This window comes from Macrobrachium rosenbergii, chromosome 16, assembly GCF_040412425.1.
Source record: "Macrobrachium rosenbergii isolate ZJJX-2024 chromosome 16, ASM4041242v1, whole genome shotgun sequence".
Lineage (NCBI taxonomy): Eukaryota > Metazoa > Arthropoda > Malacostraca > Decapoda > Palaemonidae > Macrobrachium > Macrobrachium rosenbergii.
In genome coordinates this window covers 44,299,271-44,311,303 of record NC_089756.1, presented here as the reverse complement: position 1 = coordinate 44,311,303, position 12,033 = coordinate 44,299,271, and the positions used below count along the sequence as shown (strand labels likewise).

The 12,033-nt window shown below is 36.7% G+C and overlaps 1 long non-coding RNA gene across 1 annotated transcript; it reads right to left on the bottom strand.

Moving 5' to 3' along the window:
* Positions 1–203: 203 nt before the first annotated feature.
* On the bottom strand, positions 204–8,209 carry LOC136847384 (uncharacterized). Its single transcript, XR_010855716.1, has 3 exons — positions 8,072–8,209; positions 1,613–1,717; positions 204–341 (listed from the first exon to the last, which is right to left on the bottom strand). It is a non-coding gene; the product is annotated as an uncharacterized lncRNA (long non-coding RNA).
* Positions 8,210–12,033: the final 3,824 nt, after the last annotated feature.

The following is a 12,033-nucleotide window of genomic DNA, read 5'->3' as shown; positions in this document are numbered from 1 at the left end:
AAACATAGTTTGTATGAAAATGTTATGTAGTTTTTTATATATATTTCCTTGAAACTTTAGTTGTCGTTGTGATGTTTCTTCCTCATATCTGTTGAATAATTTATTCAATATTCAATACATAATAAAATGTATGTGTTATTATGATGTTTTATATCAAATGTATGAAACATTAATACTGTTTATCACCAAGGAAACAATGTCTTTTCCCCTCCGTTAGACACCATGGAAAAAAATCGATAAAAGTTGGGTGTATCCAGTATTACATACACATTTTTAGCTGCCCTGGATTTACCGGCAATGATCACAATGTTTCTTCGCAGCCGCCTTCTCACAAACTGCACCTGAAAAATAAGAGATTCCCTATTATCAAAGTGTACACCACCCCCTATATGCAACAATATACATGGCCCCATGCCAAAGAGACAAGGTGAAAACAATTATGCAAAACATATAGACCCTACCACTTTGATAATGACAAGCAACAAAAAAAAAAAAAAATTTATGCCATACCATTTGTCTACGCCAGATTATTTTTATTAACGGCCTTGGATTAAGAGAAATACTTTAGGTTTCTTCGTAGTAGCAACTTCAACTTCACTATGCCACTTAATGTTTAAACATTAATGTCATTCAACTAACACTATGTTTCTTAAACTTTTATAAAACATTATCATTAAATGATGCACAATAAAACTTACAAAAGCTTCAAGCAAGCAGCAGAGTCAGTCAATTCGAAAGGAACCCTCATCTTTTGCTGAACGTCATACAAACACATGGGAGTTTCCAAGTATGCATTTAATCTATTCGATGGAGAGAATCTCAAACTTCATGTATGCATTTAATCCATTCGATGTAGAGAAAGGGATTAAATAATCTCTAATATAAAGGGGAGAGGATGTACACATTTGTTCACAAACTATATTTTTATATGCTGAGCTCTCTCAACGGATACCCAAATATGCCACATATCTTAGGAAGCTATTCTGCGCTAAAACTTCAAAATCATGCAAATAAAGATTAAAATTGCATTAAAATACTCTAACGATATTATTTCCAAATCAATATTCCTATATTAAATCTATCCTATTTACAAGAGTACATTGAATATTTATAACGCTGAAATGAATTTCAAATATATACTAAGTTAAATCTTCATTAAAAAATTCTAAACAAGTATCTTGGTAAGGACAAATTTGTATTTTGAACAGGATACATGCTAATGGCTTGCTCGAATGAATGAGAGCGAGAGGGGCGGGGGGGAGGGTAACTTACCCTCACCTTTTAAGTATTTAAAGCTTGAACAAAAACCCACAAGTAGGCTAGTCCAAGGTCCAATATGTCAACATGTCAATGGGATACCATACCTAGTAATAAGAAAGGGACCTACACAGTAAGAAAACTTGCATAATTTAACAGCATAACAAATACATTTAAAAAAATAAATTTTAAATGAAACAAAAATATATAAATTAAAAAATTAACTTTAAAATTTACTAAATAAAAAAATGCCAAACAAAAAAACACCAATAACTGAATACTAGTAGAGAGAGAGAGAGATACTGAATACTAGTTTCGTTAACAATGTGTCAATCGATTAAAAAAATAAACTTACATTCGAAAAAAAGTGTCACCCCTCACACAATATCGATCGATCTCACTTCTAAAATTCCAGTAAGAACATCTATATCGTATACAGCACTTTTTTTCCCCACAGCATCTGAAAAAAAAAAACAGGGTTAGTGCAAAAGTTCTGTACTACATAAAACAAAATTTCGAAGTACAGCTTTAATTTTTAATGTTAATGAAACTTTGTGCGTTTCTTGTTTAATTTACAGCACATTTTGGATTAGATACCAACTAGTACAGTACATTAAAAATCAGGCCCTATGATAAAATATTAACTACGTAAACTTCAAGGTCTCTACCTCATTCACATATGCGTGCGTCTTCCTTCATTACTTGTCGCGTTGATTTTTCAATCAAGTCTATCACCGTCAGCATTCAGACCAAGAGAATTCTATTGACCTTCAGTGAAGGGCAAGGTACCTTAAGTGATGCCAAGACCAGCGCCGTTATATGGGCTGGAAATGGAGTGGAAGAAATACGGATGTTCATTGGATTGAGTGAAGTGACGAGAACATACAGGATAAGCACTGAATACACCAGGGGAGCTACAAAAATCCCTGAAGTGTCAAAGAAATCCCAGATGGTTTGGGCACCTGATGTGGGAGATGAGAGTTACAAGATACAAGAGAATTTATGGGAATGGAAAAGCTAGGGACACGAAGGGCAAGATGTGGCTTGAATAAGATAGATTGTATTTGAGAAGACACGAGTGACAAAGGATATGCCGAAGGGAGAACAAGATAGAAACGCCTAACTCATTAAAACCAGTGACCCTGAACAGGGATTATCTGAAATCTTACTGGAGAAGCCAGTGTCAATTTTAGTTACATAGTCAAATTAGCGTCATTTGATGTGTAAAATATAGCAAATTTGTCTAAACAGACAGGTATAGTCATTACCTGTATCCTTAACCCAAGCAGGTAACTACTATTTTATAATGCTATTAACTGCTGGGATAATCAATGTGCTAGTAAGAAAAATGTCTAGCAATTTTGTTTGTCTGCAGTGAAGAAAATCATCTACTGTACTTGGAAAGTACGATCAGTTAAGTTTTTTTTATCTTTTTTATTTTACAGCTAGCGAGAGTCAACAAATACGCGACGCTTTTTGGTATTAAGTAATGTCTTGAAGATTAAAACCAAGATGTGTCAGAAGACTTGAATATCAAAAGAAAATGACAAATTTTTACAAAATTTGTATTTTTCCTTGCTATAAAAACCGCATCCCTTCGTAAATGGAATTCTCCCACTCTCCATCCACTGACCGGCTGTACTGAGTGAAAAGTAAAACAAAACTACGGGTTCAAAATGGTGTTTGACTACCAAGCTGCACTCTAGCACCCAGAACCTCAGAGAAGAGGCAAAGAAGGTGGCTCTAGATTTTGTCATGCCAGTCCTGAGGCACTGCAAGGCAACAGAGAAATTGAAGAAAAAACACCCCAAGTGTATAAAGCAGCCCCTTGATCTGCCAAAACAGCTAAGAAAGCTATGACTTAACACCACTAAACTTAAAAAGCACACCCTCTCACGCACCACGCTTAAAGCACCAACATGCAGCAGAAAAAATGCTGACAACGTCACTCATCATGAATGGCTGGGAGGGTGGTTGAAAGGAAGGGGAAAAGATGTGAGCCAGCGATAGCTGATATGACAAGAAAATTATGAGTCAATAAGGGTAATAAAATGACATTCGTTTAGATTAAGACAACACCTAATAAAAAAAAAAAAGCCACAGGTGGTGGTAGGACGACGACCACCAACAGCAAAAGCTAATGATAATACAGGCAGAAATAATAGATTGCAGTGAGAAAAGGGATGGAAGTAGAATGAGACCAATGAAATAGGATCAAACAATATAATAACCAATGCCATCATTAGAAATGGAACAAAAAACAGAATAATTCTTATCATACCATTACTGTTATTCTCCACAGTCCAACGGTGTGAGGAATTAAGGACCTCTGGAACTTTAAAGTTCGACAGCGAGGCACATTTACTACATATTGGTGCTGCTGTTCAGCGAATCTGGTTGCTCTCGGCAGGAAATGGGGATCAGGGATCAATTGTGAATGTGAAAGATCTCTACTGAAATACAACTTATGAAAAAGTGACAAACAAGAGACCATCTGTCAGTGGTCCAAGTCATAACTGCTGATATTAGGAAACACCTACCACCACGAACCACTATCTAAAAAGAGATAAATCTCTGGCAGAAGCAAGGAAGCAAAAACGACCTAAAATAGGTTGCAGTGATTTTATCACTGTTATAAATATATAACTCCTTACGAACAACACCAAACTTTCGTGCGGCGTTTGCTGAAACTTTCATCAGGTGTTCCTCAAAAGTTAGATGCGAGTCAAAAGTTACACCTAGAATAGTTAAAGCTTCAGACTCATTCAGCAGAATTCTATCCACATGAGGGGTAGGATGGGGTGGGAAATCTGTACGAGATCTGCTAATTAATAGTGTTTTTGTTTTACTGGAGTTCAGCCTAATACCTCACCAACCCCACAATCACTGATCCGGTCCATGTCCCGACTGAGGCTGAGGACAGCTTCATTTCTCATAAGTGGAGTCGTTACTACACCCACAAGTGTTGCATCATAGGTATACTGAACAATCTTGTTTTCCAGGCCAACAACCATATGACTTGTATACACTAAAAATAACAGTTGACCAAGAACGTTAACCCTGTTGAACTCCAGACACAATACGTCTTGGTTCACTAAAGATCCCGTCCACAGCAACTCGCTGCTGCCTACCTGTAAGGAAATCTTGAAGTAATCCTAAAACTTATCCACCCACTCCAAGATTAAGTTTATAAGTCCCTTGTGATTTACTAAATTAAGAGCAAAACTAAAATCTTTTTGAATTACTCTGCACTCATAACTCCTCTCAAGGTTCCCTTGCAAATGGCGTGTCATGTCTGAAAGAGCATCACAGGTACCTAACGATATACTTCCTATATGCATAGTGACTACCAGCTAATCATCCTTTAGATTCTACATACTTGCACAGTGCCTTAAAAATAAGTTTTTCAGCAACTTTGGAAAGCACAAGGAGAATAGAAATTGGCCTGTAGTTACTGCAGTCTGCAGATATATCACTCTTTGGAACAGACACTGTATTACTAAGCTTGCGCTCATTCGCAAAGATACTACGTCAACATAAAAATCTATAGAAGCTACTTATCTTGGGAGACAACACACTAAAAACTTTCTTTACAAACAAAGGGAAGAAACCATCAAAACCTTCTCCACCCCACCTATCAAGATTACCCAGAATTTTCTTAACATCCCTGGAGCGATATGCAAATTTTGTAAGGATAGATTCATGATGAGGGACATCCTCTGTCGACTGCTTAGCTTCAAAAGCTCGATGAAGTAGTTCAACCTTTTTCCTACCATCATCTGTTAATAGTGGTGGAATGAAGGACGAGCCTGACCCAGAGATAGACGACGCCAATTTGGTCCACCACAGATGAGGCTGAGTAATTCCTGCAAGTTTCATCTTCAAGGAATTACTGTAATTTCTCTTGGCTGTATGTTATTTGCAGTACGCCGAGACAAAAAATGGTGCAGTTTTCATTTGAAAGATTTCATCTTCATGCATTTTATTTGGTCTGTCATGGTAGGCTCATCTTCACATATCAGACCATGGCTGGTCATTTGACCTAAGTTTGATGACCTTTCTAGGGACATATCTTATTAAAATAGCCATCAGCATTTCATTTAACTTCTTGGGATCAGGATCTAATATAGCATCTGAAATATTAAGTGCCTGACAAGCTTCAATAATGCAATCCAAATTGGCTCTGGTTTTAGCCAGACCGTTTTTCCAATAGTGGCATTAGGAATATGCTGATTGACAGATATGTCCATCTCGACGCAATGATCAGAGGTGCCTATATATTCACAGACCTTGGACTTGACAATAGCTGGAACATCTGTGAATATGAGGTCTAATCGATTATCAGAAATGTGGGTGGGTTCCTCAATTGGCTCGGAGGATAAACAAAACTCAAGAGCAGACCAACCATGTTGATCTGTGCTTTGCATTACAGTCTCCACAAATAGTGAATGAAGCTTTTGAATCCTCTCCAAGAGACAGTCATATATAGAATAGTCGATACTTGGATTGGGGTAAACAGCAAATATTATGCATTGTAGAATTTACTGAAAATTTTAAAACAAAGAACTTCATGGCAACTACACTCCAAATTTTTCTGACAATAAATAGGTCGTCCAGACTTATTTTATACAGACATAACTTGAGCAAGTGGGATGTGACGATGATAAAGTCAGGACCACCAAACCCAGGGATTAAAAACTCAACCTTTGACTTGTTACTATTTACAAGAATCTCAGATAAAAACATCAAGTTGTAGTAACGGGCACAACTCTAGAGATGAAAAAAATTGCACTTAAGCCCTGAATATTTGAGTAAAGTAATCTGTAATTTTTCTTACCGTCTTACTGTAATGAATAACAGCCCCAGGGTTCAGCTCAATGTCTCCCGAAAGAACTAAAATTAAAATCAGTATCAAAACTAATAAATAGACTCATATCAGTAATACTGTAGAAATCAACATAATAAACAACAATGCCATTAACAGCAACAGTATTTACATTAAATTTACAAAAATTCTGCTAAAAGTACATATAAAAATGTCCATATGTCATTGAAAAAAGTGCTGGAAGCAACTGGTCAACAAGCTGGGGCCGGCACATCTTGCAAGACAAATGAATCCGGCAGGTTTGCCATAACTGGGGGAGGTCAGTCAGGATGGATTTAGAAATAAAATGCTCAGTACAAATAGATTAGGTAAAGATGAAGGCACTTCCCCGATAATCCACCAAGCAACTTTTGCTTTCTCATCAGCCTGTCCTACACACTTTTCGAAAAAACAGAAAAGTGAACAAAAAAGAGAATAAATGTCTGATTGTACCCTCACATGGAAATCAAACCCAAGACCATGGAAGGCCAGGGTACAATGCCTATGGCACAGTCCAAGGTTGGAGAACAAGGTCTGAATTCAAAGTAAACTTCTCTTAGAAGGGTTACCTATAAAGGCTAAAGGGTCCCTTCCACCCACTGGTTTGATTTTGGAGTGCCCTTCTCCCTAAAGAGTTGCCTGCCAAGGCTAAAAAGTCTCTTCTACCCTAACCCATGTAGGCTGTGACGTCACACCCTGAAGGGAATGTTGCTAAGAAAAGAAACGTTACCCCACTACCTACGTGGCACTACATACTAAGCTAGCTTAAGTGGGGCTTTGCACCTTGGCCAGTTAAGGATCTTATGCCAGTAGGTTAAGTTGCACCCTTGTTACTTTACAGTACATTAGGTTAGGTGTGGGGAAGCGGTTAACAAACCGATAGCCCAAGTTAGGTTACAGCCCTTGCATTTCACTTAATTTACATTTTCCCCAACTCAAAAATCCTGGTTCCCACTGTGGTCTTCCATAAAGGTTGGACAGAAAGGGGTTCCATTATCTCCAAAACTACAGCACTAATTTGCTGCTGAAATTAATGTCAAACATTCAAATCCAACCCTAAACCACTGGAAAATCATTAACTCCAGCACATGGTCATGTTTTATAGTTAAAATCTAACTTATAAGTAAGCCACTCAGCCTTTGACAAAAAAATCCATATTTATTTAATGTACTGCCTAGTATCAATTCTATCACATATGCTCATGTACGGGGTATACCTCAACACAGTTAACATCTGTTCTTAGGGAATTTCAAAGAAATGTTCATATTCAAGTACTGTTGACTTTGCACTAGTCAAATGAAAGAAATACTCTGTAAATTTTGGGGCAGTTTTAAAAGATGCATAACAGCCTCACAGTTAGAAAGAATGGTGTGCTCTAGCTTACTTTGATATACTCCTGTTAGTACTTGCCTACTGGCACAATTTTTAAGCTAAGAAAAGGAGGAGACCTGGGGGTGTTAGCAAAGACAAGTGACTTGGGTATAACAGCACCCAGTTATGGTACATTCGGTTAGGTTATATTCTTGTGGCTATCATCTGCCACAGTGGCTTGGAATCATAGGCACATCCACTATTTATTCTAAGACTACCCTAACCTGTTGCGTGGGGGGAGGGGGGGAGAATGTAGGATTAGAATAGTCTCTTATGCCTAACCTACCAGCACTTTGCCGTGACTTACTGAAACAAATGACAGCCTACTTTGCAGTTTAATCGTCACTCTTTAACATGCAATTACTAGAAATTCTGCTTCTGAATGGTCTGTACAATTCGATCACTGAAAAATGGTAAATCAACCGCTCTACTAGTCAATACCGAAAATCTTACCCTAGACTACATACGGGTAAGAATCTCCATACATAACTTTACTTCTATGATCTCGAAACGACTACAAAGCCGTTGGGTAGCTCCAGCCTAACTTTAATCGACCAAGCGGTAAAAAATTATACTTACTCCAGCAATATAGCGCGTTGCCACTGACAAACAAACGGCGCGAATGAACTGTAAAATCATACTGACCGGAACCTATAACTATAAGGCTATAACCATGGTCTAATCCGGCATGGATGATGGTTCAGGTAGTGCTACCAGTGATTCCATTTTCCACATCTGGAAATGCTGTATCCTTGGGACAGTTGCCAGATTTCGCTGCGCGTGTTTGACATCTGAATTTTCTTGATTCCTCTGTAAACCTGTAAGATGTGAATAAATCAGATAAGCAAAAAATCAAAAGCATTAACAATTATATCCTCACCGGAATCTATTTTTTACCTGTTAAAAACTTGGACGCTAGCAGTAGCTTAAAACAATGGTTTAAAATTGATTGTTTTTTTTTTTAACTGACAGTAAAATTTGTCTTTAAAAATAAATATAGATACTATAAATGCTTATAATATCCATTTTTACACGAACCTGGGACTTCACCAGAAAATACACAGCAATATCCGATGATTTTTTAACAAGAAATATCACGTATGCAAAACACAGGAAATCCTGAATTTTACGTTATCAAAGACTAGTATCAAATAAACCTTTTTGAAGAGCATTATCAAAGTTACCGTAAGACTGCACACACATTTTTATAAAATAACATTTAATTTTCGATACTTTCAAGCGGGAAAAAAATCAGCCCGAATAAAAAAAAAAAAAGAATTATCTGTGTAACCTATGCCAAATCTGTCAGTCATCTGGGTCACAATTCTCCAGCGAAAATTATTATTATTATTATTATTATTATTATTATTATTATTATTATATATATATATATATATATATATATATATATATATATATATATATATATATATATATATATATATATATATATATATTATATATATATTGTGGGTTCAGTTTATCTCCAGATACCATACAGTCGATCAGACATTAAAGAATGTGTTAACTTGCTTAAACCGTGGATCTGCAGGACTCCCAGAAGCCTTACTAACCTCTAGTTTCATATATAGCATGAAAAAACAAACACACATTTAAATGAGCTTTGTGTTCTTCACCATTCCAAATCAAGTGCTTGAGCACCGGACGTTAAAGTCAGGAATGGAAATTCTATGATATAGGTATTCATGATGAAAGCCTCAGTAAGGGCAACAAAAAGATGAAAGGTCTTACGACAGGTATAATGTCATCTGCTGTGCGTCCAATACTGTCATTTGCAGCTAATCTGACATGAAATTTACTACTGAGGAAACAGAATTAACTTCCCATTTTACTTGATGTCGAAATGGTAGTTCACTGGGAAACAACGGGTTTACATTATGCCTGTCTGCATTGCAGACTGAATAACAGAAATTAAAACATTTTCGCACGAGCACGAATATAATAACTTACTGTAAGATAATTATCATCATCATAACCTGACTTAGTATGTAATGTCACGTAGGTAGTGGATTAACGTGGCTTTTCTTAGCAACATTCACTTCAGGGTGTGACGTCCCAGCCTATGTGAGTTAGGGTGGGAGACTTTTTAGTCTTGGCAGGCAACTCTTTTAGAAGGGCACTCGCAATCAAACCAGTGGGTAGAAGGGACTTTTTAGCCTTTGTAGGCAACCCTTCTAAGAGAAGGTTACTTTGAATTCAAACCTTGTTCTCCAGCTTTGGACTGTGCCATAGGCATTGTACCCTGGCCTTCCATATCTTGAGTTTGATTTCCCTTGCCTGAGGGTACAATCAAGCATTTATCCTATTTTTCGTTCACTTTTCTGTTTTTTCGAAAAGTGTGTAAGACAGGCTGATGAGAAAGCAAAAATTACTAGGTGGATTATTGGGAAAGTGCCTTCATCTTTACCTAATCTGTTCCTACTGAGCGTTTTATTTCTAAATCCATCCTGACTGACCTCCCCCAGTTGTTGTGGCAAACCTGACGGATTTCATTTGCCTTGCAAGGTGTGCCAGCCCCACCTTGTCGACCAGTTGCTTCCTGCAATTTTTTCAATGACATACGGACATGTTTATTTATACTTTCAGCAGAATTTTTGTAAATACTTTAATGTAAATACTGTTTTTGTTGATGACATTGTTGTTTATTGTTCTGCTGATTTTTACAACGTTACTGTTATGAATGTCTTTTTGTTAAGTTCTTTGGAAACTCACTGATTAAGAAAAAACTCCATCAGAAATATTCCACTGAAAGATGTCAACTTACAGAGCAAAATACCATCCAGACTTTTCAGTAAAATGCCTCTAAGACTGAAAAGATGTGAAAACCTAACATACATTAATTTTAAGGAGACACCAAACATAGCTTTCACATACAGTTATGACGCTGAATAACAAGCTGACAAGATCTTTAGTAAAACTATAAACGCAACTGGCAAACAATTACAAATTACTGGAGGAACTAAACGAGGGCTTCCAAAATTATACAAGGATGATGATGATGATGATGATGATGATGAACAAAAATACTTCTAAGATACTTGCAACTACTTTTTCTTTTTGTAAATTTATGAATGGACAAAAAAAAAAAAATACAAATTTTTCTTTGGTTTTCTAGCATCGACAGCATCTACTGGATTTCCAACCCATCTGCTCCACCGATGAAACTTCAGTACCAGTAAACTCAAAGGTTCAAATAATTCTAGCCACCCAAGAAAAGTAAAATACAAAAGGTATTGATGTGAATAAAGTGTGAAAACTCCTCAAAATTCATTTTCCAGATACCAATGGTATTATAGCTCAAGTTAATGTAAATATCGGGTCCTTGTCATTGAGAACCCTTCGGTAAATCGGCTCCCAATCATGGCAAACCAGCAACGAGAGTATTGTGTCCTAGCTCTGGACTTGATCTATGTTATTTGGTTAAGAAGTCGTGCTCTATAAAACCCAATGTGTTTCAGCTCAGTTGATGGGAGTTCATTCTTTTCCAAAACTGATTTTCCTGTGAGAGTCACTTCACTCGCTATCATGCAGAAGTGATCGGCCATCGCAGTGCTTGACATACTAATGCAGGTTTATGGACCACGTCTTTTTCAAAACTAAGTGGCCCTTGACCTTATTGCACTGCATCAAGGCTCTGTTGATTTTTTAGTCCTTGAATATTTCCTCTATATCTTACATCTCACTCATCTTTCTACTTTCATTTTTGTTTGTTTCTGCGTCGTACGTTAATCCCGTTGCGTTCATTTTTTTTTGTAGGTAATGTTTTTCATGAATAGAACTGAAAGAAAAATTGTTGCTTAAAACGTTCTTAACCTTTTATCAAACTGCACTATGTTTATATTTTATCAAAATTTCAACGTCAGTAAATTGAAGACATACTAAAGGTGACAAAATAACATTCTTTCTTGATTTAGGAAAACTAGTGAACGTTAAAAAAGTGGTTTATAAACACTTGGGTGCGTATTTTTTTTTCTTAAGTTGGCAGAGATTAATGACTACATTTCTTAAGAAAAAAAAGAGATTCAGCGCAGCTCAAACAAATTGTATATAACTAAAAGCACCGGCCGTTAAGTTATCCATTCTATCCCATTTTATAAGAAATGTCTCATTGAGTTTACGGCACTAATTAATCTCCTAAGTAGATTTCACAGATGTACCTAAAAATCATCTGAAATATGAACGACAAATCCAACCCTTATGAACACTCAGCGTAACGGTTAATTTTCTTCCTTTCAGCGGTTGACAAGTGGTGTCATTTTTGAACGTACATCTGTGCACTTTGACGTTGCGTTTCAAGTAACTGGAGGGCAAAACCCTTTGCGATTCCTTGAAACCAGTGCAATAATTCATTACAACCAGGTTAAGCCACAAGATTATTCACCGGTTTACAATATATACTGAATAACTGCAGAGAAACCCAAGACGCCACAAATGCCCGCAGATGTAAAATAAAAGCTTGAAGATTCGTCATCTACAGTAAGAATTTATTAAATATTCAGTTAGCACTTTCGGACAAGTTC